The sequence below is a fragment of the Salminus brasiliensis genome, chromosome 19 (genome assembly GCF_030463535.1).
Source record: "Salminus brasiliensis chromosome 19, fSalBra1.hap2, whole genome shotgun sequence".
Classification (NCBI taxonomy): Eukaryota; Metazoa; Chordata; class Actinopteri; order Characiformes; family Bryconidae; genus Salminus; species Salminus brasiliensis.
The window spans coordinates 20719277-20736168 of record NC_132896.1 but is presented as its reverse complement, the minus strand read 5'-3'; positions in this window follow the sequence as shown (position 1 = coordinate 20736168).

The window sequence follows — 16892 nt, the reverse complement described above, 5'->3', positions numbered from 1 at the left end:
GAGAGAGAGAGAGAGAGAGAGAAAATGTCTTCATATATAAGGTCAACCAGAGTGCACACATACATAGACCTGTTCCCCAGTGGCCCTCTGTGTCAGAATACACTGTAAAATCCATCAATATCACACCAGCCTATAGATTTTCAGCTCCGCTTATATGACAGGGCAGGAACACTACGCAGTCCCATTATCATAATAGCGTGATGCTAATTTGAAAAGCATGTGCTTCAAATATAGAAGTTGTTTTAGGTTTTTCAGTCCACATGTCAAACAGTTTGGTTGTGTTTTGAAATATAATTGTGGAACTGTAACGCTGAAACCAAAACACGGCTGCGATTTGGGTTTCTAATGTTTCTAATTTGTTAAAATATGCAGAGCAAACGATAAAAGTTTAATTTGAGGGAGCCAAGAAAAACACATCAGACACTGGCCTGTGGAAAGACAGACGTTCCTTTTTCGAAATGTAATCAATGTATCCTTTGTTAATGATGAATGGCTAAGGCAGGACAGTTGCCAAAAACATAGTCTTTTTTTATGAGAGACATGATGTCTTAAAGATTCCTATGGACGCTTTAAATGAGGAAAGTTCATAAAGAGACAATGAATGGACTGGAAGATACCTTTACCTGAAGCAACCATGGCAAATGTTCAGCTATAGATATCATTAGGGTCCTTTAACTGACACAGTGAACAATTATAATAGAATAAAACTGGTTCACACTGCATGCATTTAACATTAAGATTAAAATAAAAACAGCTGCAGCTTGCCAGTAATTAATGTCACATAAATGAACTGTAAGCTATGAGGAAGAGGCAGATTGTGAGTGTGTTTGTTGACTTTTTCACCAAAGTTTCTTGAATCATTGATGAATGTGCACATAGTGAGCAGTGGAGGTGGAGAGAGAAGGAGAAAGGCAGAAGGAGAATGATGGATCAATCTACCTGATTCATGCAGTGCAGTGACTGGGTCTGGCCAGGTGCTCTGTCCTGCTGCCTGGGGCATTTAACGCATGGCTCTGTGTGTATGCCGGTGTGTGTGCGCATAGCTCCTGGCCACAAGTTCTTTGAGGAAGCAGAAGCTGTGAGAGAGGCCAGAGAGTATTTCATACCTGCCCCCTTCCCTTCCTCCCCCTGTCGTGCTGAACAACGGCCTCTCACATCGCTAGAGTTTCTCACCTCGCCGAGCCCAACACAAACACAGCGCGATGTGGAAAAAAGATCCCCTTTCCCCAAGAGCGCGCCAGAGAGCTTCACCAGATGTTTATAAACCATAACTTTGAAATATGGCACAAAAATGCTTACAGCCTGTCACGTTGTGTTAATGCTGAGTGGAAGGCAAGACAAAAAAGTATCTAATCACTTCCAGATGAGAATTTTTTGTCTTCTTGTCTTATTTTTTCCCCATTTTTTCTTTCTCTTTTTTTCCTCTTCTTGCTCTTTCTCTCCCTTGGAATAATCACACAGGAACGTGAGAAGAGTCCAAGCTTCATAAATTTGAAATATTCACTGAGCTCTCTGGTTTCCTCTGGATCACCCCTACTCCTCCCCACCCAGGCACAGAAAGAAGAAAAACACAGAATGGAAGTGGGCTACAAAGAGCTTGGCCTGCGTAGCAGAGATGGGATGGGATGGGGTGGGGTGGGGTGTTATGGAGGGTGGGGTAGCAGAGGCCTGGGGCTTAGTGAGTATGGGCGTGGGGGGTCGACGGAAGAGTTACTGCCCTCTAGTTCATTATAAAAATCAGCCTGGAGTGTTCACCTTCCTCTGGGTCGTCCCTGCGCTGTGATTCTGCGACGGAAAGTATTGAACATTCATCATCATTTTAGCAAATATAAATCCATAAAATGTGTCAAAACTGACTCGCACCTCATCATCGTTTTGTTTTTTCACTCACTGCTGTGTCCAAAACGAAAGGAGAGAAAGAAAAAAAAGCTGCTGTTGTTCCAGAAAATTAGGCAAACAGCAGCCTAACGACGAGTTTTACAACATTGCCGTTTAGTGCCCGAAACAACTCGAACTGGCAAGAGGCTCCGAGTGCTTTCTGGCTCTGGTGGATGGAGGTGGAGGCTCAGCATGAGGAGCGAAAAGCTGCAGGCTGTTTGGGGTGTTACAATCAAGCTAAGGCCAACAGTACACCCAACACGTCAGGAGTGACAGAGAAACATGCCGAGAAGCTGCTGGTCTGGAAGCCATTAGCAAATATTGAGGCAACACTTCAGTCAAGGGTTAACTCAGAAATTTGGAAGGTGGTCGAAACAAGGTTATAATAACCTGATGGGCTTTAAGGGCCACCAGAGAGCCCTATGAGCATGACAGCTTATATTGAGATTGATCAATTTTTTGTCTGTTTAGATTTTTTATGTTTGCATGGAGTTACAAATACAGTAACTAAATCCAACTCTGAACATGACATGGCACAATCACCAGTACTTTATAGATGAATGTTATGTTGGTTATCACTGCTCCTGTGCACGAAAACAAGAACTAAAAGTCCATTGCTGTAATGAGCACTGGGTCTGAGAAATTCTTGACAAACATATTCGTTATGGTTCTACTTTTTTTGCTGCTATATCACCGAACCCTCATCAGTGAAATACGAATTTGTCTTGCCCCTCAAAAACGACAGTTCACTACTAGATACAATACTGTCATTTTAAGCCTAAACATAGAGTGGCTTTGCTAGTGAAAGGGCACCCACACTAGAGTTTTGGTAAAATCAATTTACTGGTATAATTGGTACTATTAACTTTTTCAAGCAGCTAACCAAGCAGATAATCCAGCAGCACTCATTACAACCTTTATCTAGCATTTCAGATCTAGCATTTCAGTTCTTGAGTGATACCATTGCTTTGTATCTTAAAGAACACACCTTTGTTTTTAAATTCATTAAGGTGTGGCTTGACTGTAGACTTTGTCAGAAGCCCTTTTTTGACAGCCGACTTCCTCAGGAGTTTTTTTCTACTTCATCTGGTAATTTCATGTGTATCTGGATTGTATCCTGATCAGATTTTAGCCACATGCATTTACACTTAGTAATCAAACGCGTCTCCGGTTAGTCAGACTAAAGTCGTATTGCTGTGTGGGACGGAATATGCAAATTTGCTAATTGCGCTGTAATTATTACTGGTATTTCGATTGTACGGGGCGAGGTGTTGGTTGTTGAATGCGTCTTGGAAAGACGAATGTGTTTACACTCTATACACTGTAATGTGGCTCAAATGCGTCTCAGACCACCTCCTGAAGTGGTTTGAGTAATGGGATTTGTATCTGATTTAAATGTGTCTTGGGTGTGTTTACACTTGCATTTTTATGTGACTTGGCCTTATCCAGATATAATCCTGACACTTACCAGATGTAAAGGGGGTCTATATGTAGTGAAGGGGTTTTTCTTCACCATAAAGAAAAAAATCCAGAATGTACTAAATTGTTGATTTGGCCACTGTGCTATTTCGCTCATTTTTTTTGCTTCTCAGTCTAACGATGGCCCCCTTTTACTTGCAAGACAACATCTTTGGACTGCAAATTAAAAGCTACCATCAAGGTACCATCAGAAACTGATCCAACCTACCTTCTAACTACTTCAGTGGCATAGTGAAAATTTCATATTGGGGTGGGGGACTGGGTAAAGGTTGAGGGTAAAAGCTAGGAAGCATTGTGTCTTTAAAACCCTCCTTCATCCATCTCCATTTTACCAGATTAAAAATATAATATTATTGCAGACTTCACATGGTGGGTAGTGTAATTGTCTCATTGAAGATTGCAATTTTCTCAGCATTGTTAGCAGTATTCAGCTTTGTTTTCTTTCTATATGGACCAAAGTATTGGGGCACTTGCTCATTTATTGTTTCTTCTGAAATCAAGGGTTTTAAAAGGTTTTTAGTGGGAGTAACTGTCTCTACTGCCCACAAAAGGGTTTTTACTAGATTTTAGAGCATTTTTCCAAAAATGTAAGGTCAGGTCAGGAGAGTAGTAGGTAGTAGCCTACAACATCACAACTCAGCTAAATTCACAATGCAGAAGCAGAGGCTAATGCTTTATTTAATAGTACATGTTGATATAGAAATAACTAAATCTTTTTCAGTGGCTTTATTGCAGAATGGGTTTAAAACTTTGAGAGTCCATGAAAGAAGGTGGTCAAGGCTAGAGCTTGTCTTTTCAGTACATGGCTACAAACCATGTAAATTAGAAGTAAAAACTATATCTAAACAGCCAATGGAATAAACAGATGTTTGTTAACAAGTTACCTTCTACCAGACTGCATCCATATAGTTATTATGGACCTCAAAATTAGCTTTTCTAAGCTGATGATGGTTCACTCAGTTTACAGCACAGAAACTTAAAATTAGCATAAAAATACTTTGGAATAATATGAATATATTATTGGGGCTTGTCTGTAAAGCTTTGTGGAGACCAATGAGAGTTTTGGCAGCCAGCACTATTAAGGTGCTTAAAATACTTTAGAAAAAACATTTTTTTATTGGCATTAGAGATTTTTTTTCCATCTGGAAAATCTGGGAGCCCTAAGTCCTTCACACAGGTACCCCATAGCTAGGCCCTTAAACTAGGCCCTGGACTACAGCATAATGCAGAATAGGTGTTCGACTTCATAGCTGCCATTATGTAGATGTGAAACAGAAATGTTTTTTACTCACTCTACCAATAATCCACACTTGAACCCAGTTAGACAGGTGCCCTTACATAATCATTCCTTCAGTCTAGAAGTCATGACGAATCCCTCTTATCCAATCTCCTTCATCGCTGACAACCAGGGTTTAAACAACACGCCAAGAACTGATTCATGAAAAAGCACCATATCACACAACACACACAGTCAGGCTGGAAGGTATTACTGCCGTACAGTCCTACCTCACCTCCCCTGAGGCCACAGGCAAGAGCTGAATCACACTCCTCTTCACCTCTCCATTAAGCACATAACAGTCACGCACACACACACACACTCACATATAGGCTGGACCGTAATTGGGATACATACATAAATTAGACGTGCAAAGTTTTGCTCCCCCCGGAACACAAGTTCCTTGGTCCTTGAGATTAAGCACTCATCTCCGTATTGACGTGCAGGCACGGCTGTAGGTGTTTCGATTTAAGCCCAATCGATTCCTTTAAGTATCTAATATAAGGAAGGCAGGCCGTAAACACGTCAAATTAGCGGTAACAAATAGCAGCGCACAAGCAGAGGGGGTTGTCGAGGCCTGCGAGAGGGACAATACATTAGGAAGAGTTATATGTGCCTGCCCTCTCCGGCACACCAGGGTTAAACAGCGCCTTGGCAGCCTCCGCTCCAAAGTGGATGGGGCCGTGCGGTGGTCACACACTGTTTCATTGGCCGAGCTACAACAGCAACAAGCAGAGATTAATGGGAATCTGTAGCTGATTTTCGTGGGCAACGGGGCCTGTAAACAGGAGGCTTTCACAAGCCCTCCAGCCCGGAGGAGACGAGCCAGGAGCTGGGCACGATCTCGGTCCAAGATAGAGGGAGCAGGGGGCCGTGGAGATGGATGCGAAGACGGAGGGAGATATATTTCACAATCACACACATGCGGACAATGGAGATGGATGGACAGAGAGACAAAAGTCAGCCAAGGGGGCTGGATGAAGACATAACAAGATAGAGAACGAGGGAGAGAGAAAGGGAGAGAGGGAGAGAGAGGACAGGAGGAAAGAAAAAACAAACGTGCACATTTATTTTCTCTCTCTCAGTATTTATAAAACAAGGAAAGTCTCACTCTCTCTTAATAAAGCATAATTCCTTTCACTGTGATTTGTATATTGTTTTAAGGCCAGCTGTAGCATGTTCCACATCTATGCCATGGAGAGTAACTATCTTGTTGTATCTGGGAAAATCGCTGCCACTCTCATTAAAGCGCCTTAATTTCCGTCACTGCATTTTTACCAATTCAGCATTTAAATACAGAATTGTCTCATTAAATTGCAAATCTTCCATTTTCTTTCACTGATACACAACATTAATCACCAATTAGCTCAACCTGTGACTCTGCATTTCTCCCATTACAAATATAATGGCACTTAATGATGCTTAGGAAACGTAATTAAACGAACAGAATATGTAACATGCCAAACTACTGCAAAGCATCAATCACTGTGCTTCTGCCAATTGCATGCACAAGATTCCAGTCAGCCAAACATGGCACCATCGTGACCCCATTAACAGCGAATCAAGAGCTGATGTGGCCCTTCACTCACGCATCTCACAGAACCAAGGCGCTGCACTGTGGCAGTGGTTATTTGTTAGCATGCAACACTAAATGAGAAGATTGATGTCACTATTATTCATTTGCTTCACATTAAAGACTCATAAGATGCACACAAGGTGCTTGGGACAACACAGGGCCAGATTCGTGAGCCAAGTATTTGGGGGGGTGGGGGTGGGGGGGTTTGATAAGCATTAGTATCAAATACATTTCTACAATGAGGTTTGACAACCAGCAACAGTCAATGAGCCGATTGATGTAGCTTCCATAACCAGAGAACAAAAAGGAAATTTTAAGCATAACACACACTTGCTGACCTCCCATTAACCTGCCTAGTTAGTACAACTCACAGCAGACCACCTGTTTAAAGGCTAATTAACCAGACTCCTGCCTTTTACAGCCCTAGGTGTAGATATCTGGGGCTTCGCCTGAGTCACGTAAAACACCACTGCGTCTTTTCGAACTCCTGCAAAGATGATGCCATTGACCTGATCCACACGCTTGGAAAGGAACAATATGGAGGAACCAACATAACCAACAATACTACTTACTAGGTAAGTAGTAGTCTATACTAGGATGTCCTTTCTAATAAATGCATTCAGCAACTTTTGTAGCATCCATTACTGATGCAGATGTGCAGATGCACACACACAGCTTGTCTAGTACTGCCAATAAAATAGGACTAATGCCAGGCATGGGCCAGCATTGAGCTGCGGAGCAGTGGAACGGTCCTCTCTGGAATGAAGGTGTCCGATCCAATTCTTTTGGGATGATTTGGGAAATTGGGGATGAGGTGGGTGGTGATCATCTAACATCCTGACCTCTCAAACACTGCTCTTGTTGCTGAAGGCAATCACATCAGCAATGCTCCTTTCCTGGATCGTAGAGACAGTTACTCCAACAAAAGCAGGATAAACTCTTTTTAATACCCTTGATTTCAGAAGGAATGACCAGGTGTCCCAATACTTTTGTTCATATAGCGTAGCTTAGCTGAGTTCCAACAGTCTTCAGAAACAGTGAAGCAGGGTGTTGCTGTGTTTTACAGGAAATGAAAATGTGTGCTGTACCAGATTTTACTACAGAGTTGGAGTAAAACATGACCAATAATGCACTGTGAAGGTACTGGCAGGGTGATGGCTGCTGTTAAAAATGCTATGATTAAAATGGTGAACACTTTTATTTATTTGAGGACAAAGGCACAAGGATGAAGACTGTAATCATGTATTTTAAGAGCCAAAAATTAAATACACTTTCATTGACATGGGAACCCTTTTCACCTTCTTCAAAGCCAGACCTCCTCCAGGTCCACTGCAATAAGCTATGCCTGTGCACGTATATACAGTTTATGAACACTGCAGGCCAAATGTTTGAACATACCATGTGCTCTGGAATAAACATGGAAATTGGTTTTAATATTTACACAAAACACATTCCTAAAACTAAAGGACAATATCACAAATCCTTGCTGACAGCTATCAAACACACTGGCCGTAACATACTGTGATCCTGCACTCATGACATAACCACTTAGCTTTCATAGATTTATTGTGGCAGATCTCTGTCCATTTATCAAGCCCATGATGTTTTAATCATAACCACACATTCAGATAAATAATTACTGCAGTGAAAATAATAAATAAACAGTGAAAAAAAAAAAGCCTAGCACTGATACCTGCGCTAATGGGTCTGCATTCATTATACAGCCATCTCTCCTCTCGCACACTCAATTTACTCAATCATTGCCAACTGGCAGCAGCCACAGCCAGGAGAAATGAATACACTTTTTTACTTTTTTTTTTACCTGAGCAATCAAAAGAATGATAATATATGCAGATTGTAAAAAAAAGCCCATAAATATATATCCAGGTTTGTCTAACAGAGTTCATGTAGCTCGGCCCTCACCGATGGCACGGGTGAGAGCTAAGCGGCTAAATGCAGACTCCATCATCCATTAGGTCCCTCAGACCCTCTCATTAGGCTGACACACAGCAAATTACCCACGGCAATTAGAATAAATATCAAACACAACAAGCGGCGCTCCAGCCCGCCTACTGTGGGTCTTCTGATCAGCCACCCAGCAGCCAGAATAATACCCTGCATGTTATTAAACAGGCTTCGTCACCTCAGCCTTTCTGCTCTGCCTGAGTCAGAGTTTTTTCCTATCCAGCTCATCAGAGAAGCAGTGAGGGCCAGAGTTAGTGAGAATAAGGACGAGGTGCTGACCGAAGCATTGGACAGAGCTGACAATGTGAAATGGTCATGAAAAAATAAAGTGCACAACTATGGTTCAGGAATGCGAACAAACCCACCTGAGGTCATATTACGTGAGTAGGTAAGAGTTCTAGCATAATTCTGCTGTCAGTGCACTAAGGCTTCACAAAGTGTGAGTCAATAGTATTCATCAAATAATAGATGTAAAATCTATTCTAACCTCTGATGCTAGCATTCTATGATCATACACTGTAGTAGAATGCTAAATACACACAGCCAGATCCATAACTATTTGGCTGTGAATTTTTGTAATTTTTGTAATTTTGCCCCCTTCAGGAACACTCAGTATGCAGTCCAAATAGGTGATGGTTCAAGTGAAGGAGGCCATCATTAGGCTGAAACTAAACAAACCTATCATAGGGATAACAGAAACTTCAATAGTAGCCAAAATATTATTATTATTATTTTAAAGAATGAAAACACTGGTGAGCTCAAAGAGATGCAAACCACTGGTAACTCTTAAGAACAGAAAGGTCAAATTAGACTGATGAAAACCTCTAAAAACCTGATAGGAAAAAGTATGAAAAATGAAAGGGAGTGTTAAAAAACTATTTTGGCATAGGCATGTTGGAAAAGATTGTTTGCACTCTACAGGTGGATAATGACTCAAAATATTAATATGAACATGCATAGTTTACTTTTTGGGTAATACTTCTGGCTAAAATGGATTGTGATAGGTCATGGGTCAAATGCCTCCATGCGCTCATTGTTCCAGCGACCACTGATTGAATAGTGCTCCACAGTGGGTATTATTGGATGTCACAGAGCATCTGGGTACTTTTGCCTACTATTTATTAAATTCCTTTTGGAGCCCTATTCTGGCATGGGTCCCTTGAGTTTGAACATGAGCTAAGTCAGCTTGAGTCATACCAAGTGTACCTCTGAGATGATGTACCTCATGAGGATGGTTGTAAGACTGACTTTAAAAGGCTGTCTAGTCATTGAATGCATGGAGCCTTAATAAGAACAGCACAGCAGAAGGAAGTTTTTTGTGCTAACCCTATCAGTCAGCCCTGATATAGTAGCAAAACAATAGAAGAACAGGGCATACGCAATACAGATATTATCAGCCAATGATGGTCAAATGTGCCAGCTAAGAAGTAAATTCGATTTATGCCTTTGCCCTTTTCCCTGTATCCATCTCTACTGCGATAAATCTTTCTGAGTTCATAAGAAGAGAAAAGTGTCTACAGTGCAAAAATCAGGCCTACTTTTACCAATGTCGATGGCACCAGAATAGAACCTCATACAAAAACATGTTAGAATGCATAAAGTGAAAATATGACTCTTTGGCAGGCTAATCTGGAGAGACATAAACCTTTCTGACCTCATAGCTTCATGTTTATTACTGGGTACCTCAAACAAAATGGAGCAACTGGTATTTGTGAGATGTTAACCAATTAAAATATGCTATTGTGTACAAATAACAGAGCACTGTTCTGAACTGTATTCATATGCATCTTAATCACCTTTCAAGTAGGCCACTTATCCATTTACAAGAATTTGCTTGTTTTTTTATTGCCAGTGCATTTTGTTACTGTCATGAAAAAAAAAAAAACTCTTTCCAGCCTGATCTGTTTGGTTAGTGCAACATTATGTAAATATTCTGAATGTTACAATTCTGGTTCTTATTAGGTTCAGTCTGTCTATTTGCATCATTTAACCTTTTTTATTATGAGTGTAAAAAATCTAAATATTAAATATTAAAAAAATATTAAATTCTATGTTTAAATAAATGCTCTAATTCTTAAGTTTGGAAAACATTTCATGGCACATTCATGAAATAAAAATTTCAGTGTGAAACCAATGTGATTCGCATTTTATTTATTGTATTTTTAGAATTAAGAAAGTTACTTCAGATGTTTCCATAATGCTTTAGGTCCTGGTTAGAATGTTCCTGGAACATTATTTTTGTAAAATTACAGATTAAGCTTCCTGGAACTTTTTAAAACCATTGTCGAACATTCCTATAGCATTTTCTGCTAGCTTAGGGTTGTAGCTTCGAAATAGTAACTTTATGGGAGCAGGAACCTTTAATAAATGCTCCTTTTAACTCTTATCCCCAAATGAAATCAATGAGCCAAGACACAAATTCTAATGCAGAGTCTAATGCAGCTAACAAGTATTGGAACTTATAGCCACCAGGGAGTTGATTCCCACATTATCACATAACCAAGTAGGACCATATGTTCCAGGTTTCATTCATAGCTTCCTCCTGAGATTCTCAAAATATTTTAGATGCAATATTCATGCATAATCAGACTTGAGTGGCACTAATTGTAGCACAATTTAGGATCACCTTAGAGCAGTTAATAAAAATAAAATAATAATCTTTTAGTGACATAAAGAGAACATGCCCACTCGCTATAAACTGAAAAGTGAAAATACTGAAACTATGAAAACCAGAATTTAGCCTATAAAAATGCTAAAATTGTTTAGTATTTGTTAGTAAAAGTGACAAGAAGACAACATTATAGTATATTAATTAAAATTGTAAATGAATAATTATATAAAATAAATGTAAAATAGGACTGATCATTGTACTTTAACTGTACCCCTCGTTTGCACTCCCTTCCCATTGTCTGCACACAGGAATGCTGTTAAAGTTTTGAGGTTAAGGTAAGCCCTGTGTTGCTGTGACAGTATTAGGAAGTCTTGTCCTACATTTTAAGAAGAACTTACTGAAAAAAGTTGTTAGCTAGTCATAAAGCAGTACTGGGTTAACAGGGTTTTAAGAGGGTTATATTTCTTCGTCCAACTTCTGCACCCTCCAAGAAGCTGCTGCCGATTTTAACTAAGTGACATACTTTTGTTCATTTATATACATAACAGTTCATCAGACAGTGTCAGAAAGCACAAAAAAAAGACTACCTAAAGTGAGAGACAAGTATGTGACATGCAGTTTGCGCACTGCTAATTCAGTACTGTACAGTACAGTGTCTGTAGAGAAGCCAGTCATATCATTGCTGATTAAACCATGGGATAAAAAAGAAAATCAATTCTTTTGAAAAAAGCTTGAAAGGTTTTGCATTTGATCATTTTCAGCTAGCATGAAAAAAGACACACGACACATTCACACGACAGCCATGGTTTTCTATTGTAACATCAGATCTGAACATTGTCACTGAGGATTTGTGAGCAGGACATGGCAAAAAGGGTAAGACTTGGTGTTTCTTTGTGCACATTATTCTGGCCTCTGACGTCCTAGCAGCCAGAAGCTCTCTGCGCCATTTCTTTATGAAGACATGTCTGAAGAGCGCCTGGAGTGCACGAAGACAAGCAACGCCTGTACTTTACGTTAGCATGTGCGCGTGTGTGTTGAGAGAGCTGAGGGCCCTGGGGCTGAAATGCAGTCCCTACCCCCACTTCCCCATTTCCTCGTCCCTGTGGCTCGGCCCCTAGTGTTTTTGTGCGTTGTGTGTTGACAGGCTTGTGTCCCATGGGAAGACCATCCACCCCCCAAAACACCACCTGTACCCCCCAGTTCTGAGCCTTGGCGATGCTTTCTTTCTTCTCTCTCTAGGCGCCTTCCCCCAACGCCTCCAACGTCTGCCTCTGATCTCGCACGTCTCATTCTCTTCTCTCCGCAGGCTGGGGAGGACCTCTCTCTCTCTCTCTCTCTCTCTCTCTCTCTCTCTCTCTTTCTCTGTCTTTCTCTCTCTGTCTTTTCCTTTTTCTGCACCTCCCTTCCCCTGCCTTGTTATTCATTCTCATTTTTTCCTTTCTTAAGCTCGCAATCTTTGTCTCACTCTTCCCTCTTTGCCCCTTTTCTCCCTTCTACCCAAGCTCCCCAGTGGGACCCCTGTTTTCCCCCTCAAAGACGCCTTTCAGCTCTCCTCTCCTCTATTGCTAGAAAGACGCTTCCCTTTATTAATTTATTTCACTGCTACCGGCGGGGCTAGCTCCTGCATGTAGTGCTCTTGATCTCTAGGTATTATCTGAAAGGATGCTGCCCGGGGAGAACTATTCATGCGCTACAGAACACCTTCACAGCAGCAGCTGGCAGAGACTGCAGGCCAAAGATGCCTCAGCACTCTGTGAGCTCAGTGCTTGGCATGGCCAGTTTTAAGGGGAACTTAAGAGAACCTGAAAAACTTCATGCTAGGGGATTTCAAAAAGGTACAACTGCCGGAATCAGAGTGTTAGAAAACATGGCAAATGGTCATGGTTAGGGTTAGGAATGAGACTGGCAACTTCCTGGGTGACCTCCTTCACAATCTTATAAACTTTGTAATACAGATATGTTACTTTTAGGGCTGGTCAAAATCAGTGGCATACTCTTTGTTAGTTAGGTTACTATTAATTTCTCTGTTGACTATTCAGAAGTTACATTTTTTTGAAGTCACATAAACTGCAGCCTAAATACAATAACTCTCATCAGCAAGACAACCAGACAAGAAAGCATTTAGATAGAGTTGTTATTGTTATATAGAGAACATTACAAATAAATAAATAGCTTGTTTAAAGCAGCATTATTTGAGAATTGGTATTTCTTGCTCCTGGGCATTCCCTATTACACGTCAGTGGAGCGTCACAGTGCTTTTTAACCCTTTAGCAAGTACCTTCCCAACAGTGGGATTTGCCATGCCTGGTCCCTGGTTGCTACGATCCCACTGGTGGGATTGGAATGTTCAATTTTGAACGTGATGCAACAATCTGCATGTTTCTACAACACTGCAGAAACACCACAACACCTATGTTAGTTTTAAAGTTTTAATTTGTTGCCCGTGCCTCTGATAGTCTCATCACATAACCTCAGTATAACATTTTCTAAAATGAAATTCAGAACGAGGCAATTTATGAAACTATATATAAACAGCTGCGCTCACAAGGCTTGTATTATGGTTGGTGTGGCGCAACAGATAATACCACTACAATGTGAGAGACTGGGGTTCGATTCCCAGTCTGGGTGACTATGCTGTGCTACACTGATAAGAGTCCTTGGGCCAGACTCCTAACACTACATTGGTCCACCTCTGTAATACAAGTAACCTTGTAAGTCACTCTGGATAAGAGCGTCAGATAAATGTATTATTCCCTAGCATTTGATTCACTTATTTCTTGAATGTTTTGTTTCACCTTAAATGGTGCAGAAGCTACAGATATTCATGATCTGGTCTGCACAGTTACTGCCTGTTGATTCCCTGCGTCATTCTACAGATGACGTACAGCTGAGTTGCTGTGTAACAGTCACTTTTCCACTGCGCTCACACCAAAAGAGCTCACTCTGCGCAGACTGTCACAGACAGACACAACTCGCTTGCGAAAGTGTTAAAGCAGTTGTTAAAGCTAAATATGCTACATAGTGTTGCTTTAATACATCATAAGCTAAAAAATATATAAAAAGTATAAAAAAACTGCCCAACTCAACCATCCCACTGGTGGAATTTGCCGTGGCAGGTCCCTGGTTAGTATGATCCCACCCATGGGATCTAAACGTTTGGCATGGAAAGTTCAGCTTCAAATGTAACTCAACAACCAGCTCACATTTTTCTGGTTCATTAAAATCAATCAACTGATTAGTCTTCCCGCAGTTCAGTGGGAGGGCTTAATGACATAGGATCCACTGATTGGCTTTTTGTTGGCCTTTGTGCTGCAATATCTGGGGCCTTTATATTTCCAGTACAGAAAACGGCACAGACCGTATCTTGGTCTGTGGAAGACACACTTGCATTAATTGGTATCTGGTCTGACTTGAAGGAGCAAAGAGAATGGTCTTAATTAAGGAACACAACAAGTGGAAAAAGAAACCGTGACCAGTTCAACAGTTCTGCACTGGCAGAGAACAGTATGGTGCGGCCTTAATAACCATTTGGCGCTGCAGTGGAAAAGAGGCCAGTATGCTCCTGCTAACATGTCTATGTGGGGCCTGTATGGGTAGCCCAACTGGGAAACAGAAAGTTTTGTCTTCAGATATCATGTTGGCCCCACATATGGATACCCACCAGGTTCAGTGATGGGACCAGGAGGAGTTCAATCTGGGTTGTGCACTGCATATCGGGCTGTATGTGCAAACCCACTCAGAGCCCATGCCCACCTGAATTCCACTTAGCCTACGTTCCACCCATGTTATCACACTGTGGCCCCATTTCTCCCCCTAGGCTCTAGATAGACCCCTCCTGGAAGCATACTGTGGAGAAGTTGTCGAAAAGCGTCTAAAAGAGGCGTAAAAGAGGTGTCGAAGAGTTAAGAGCACTTGTGAGCGCTCTCATTGGGAAAATTTAAAGAAATCGGACACTATACATCTTTGCACACGTAGTATGTATGTTCATCTGAGGAATGTGATAGTGCAAGTGCAAGTACTGGGACATGGCCTGGGCCATCACAGTGCACTACTTTTAAGACAACCAGCATATCAGCCTTGAAGACTTTGTCGAGAGAGAGTGAGAGCGAGCAAGCATTTTCTTTGATGTGTATGAAGTAGAGGTGAAAGTCTGGCATATGCATATGCAGTACATTCTGAAGCTGGCTTAGTACTAAATCACTGTCAAGTCAGCCACATAAGTGCTTTATCAAAGTAATCAGAGCCATTAATGTTGATAGAGGTCAAGTCTGCTCTACAGAGATTCTGTCTGTGAAAGAGAATGACGAGCAAACTGACATCTACACTCAACTCTGTCATCTTCGTCACCTGTCAATCATTCACATTAGAGAGAGAGAGAGAGAGAGAGAGAGAGAAAGAGAGAAGGAATAGCTTGATTCTACACTTGGGATCTATAATGTTCAAAGCAGGCTTTGTGTACTAAGTGGCTCTCGGCAGGGGTGTGTACTCGAGGTGAGGGGGGGAGGGTAGTCGCGTCTCTCTCAATAATCCATTAGCTAATGGCTATCTAAAGCTCTTCCTTCATACAACAGTTGTTTGAACAATAAAACTCAGATTAAGCCAGGGATGAAAGGGCTGTGCTTCACTCCTTTCCCTTTTCTTCACTGATGTCATGAAGCAGCACCAACACCAACACATTTACTGCAGAAATCCAGTGCCAAAACTGCTGCTAAACTATCCCATCAGTACAGAAAATAAGTTACCTTCAAATTACTGATCTGGACACATCACCATCAGCAACTGAGTGTATTCTACACAACATTTAGGCTTGTTTTGTTCCCTGTAAACCCTGACCTCAGCAATCCATATTGGATTATGGTTTGAATAAAGGGGTCTGGATTTGTTGTTCACACAACAAAAACTTTCCTTCTTTTTACCCCTTTAGCCTTGTTAATTCCTTTGTTTGCAGTCTCTTCTTTGTTCAGTACACGCCAACAAACAGCCTGCTATTGGATCAAGCCTGCAAAAAACAACAGCCCCATACTGCTGAAACCACGGGCTACGCTTTGATTTACTGGCTGATGATATTAATGATTCAAACTTGCATTTCATTACTGTTTCAGGGTCGTTTTTCTGCAGCTCCCTCTGAAGCTCCGCCGCTGAGGTGGAGTTCGGCAGAAACCTGCCAGTGACTTTTACAAGCTAATCAGATCAAGAGGGTCTTAAATTAAATATGCAAACTAAAAAAAAAAGAAGGAAAGATTAATTTTTTGCTGATGACCGTAAATGCAAATGATGAGTCAATTAAATTCAATGTGCCGTTCAATTAATAAGTTGGGGAGCCCATCATTAAAGTGTTTGGGCAACTCTCAGTGCACATTCATTATGCTATCAGGTATATAATACATTAATGAATGAGACTAATTAGAGCATGTTTCTTTAAGGGGGAATCAGTGAGAATGGTACTGGGGAAGGTGAGGGAGGAGGGCAGTGCCCAGTGAGAAATACTGATTGGCGTTGAAGCAGCATAGGAGTAGCAGGTTGGGCTTTATTGTAGTGCAGTGTTGAAAACCTTCATTATGATTAAGTATTTAATCTTAATTATGGTCAAGGATTACAGAATGACTGTGGTCTAGAATTAGTGCTCCTGACTGTGGTCTAGTGTTAGAGATCCTGACTTAGCCTAGTATAAACGATCCTGACTATGGTCTAGTATAAGAACTTCTGACTGTAGTCTAGTATTAATGATCCTGACTGTAGTCTAGTATTAGAGCTCCTTACTATGGTCTAGTATAAGAACTTCTGACTGTAAACTAGTATTAGAGCTCCTCACTGTAGTCTAGTATTAGAGATCATGACTGTAGTTGTGTATTAGAGATCCTCTCTGTAGTCTAGTATTAACAATCCGAACTATAGTCTAGTATTAAAAATCTTGACTGTGGCCTAGATAGTAAAGATCTTGACTGTGGTCTATTATTATAGATCCTGACTGTGGTCTAGTTTTAGAAATTGAGACTGTGGCGAAGTCTTTGATACTCAGTATGGTCAGGCATAACAGGACAACGACCAGGGACTGGGATTTTTGTGAAGTACTGGAGATTCTGCCTCTGGTCAAGTACTAGAGATCC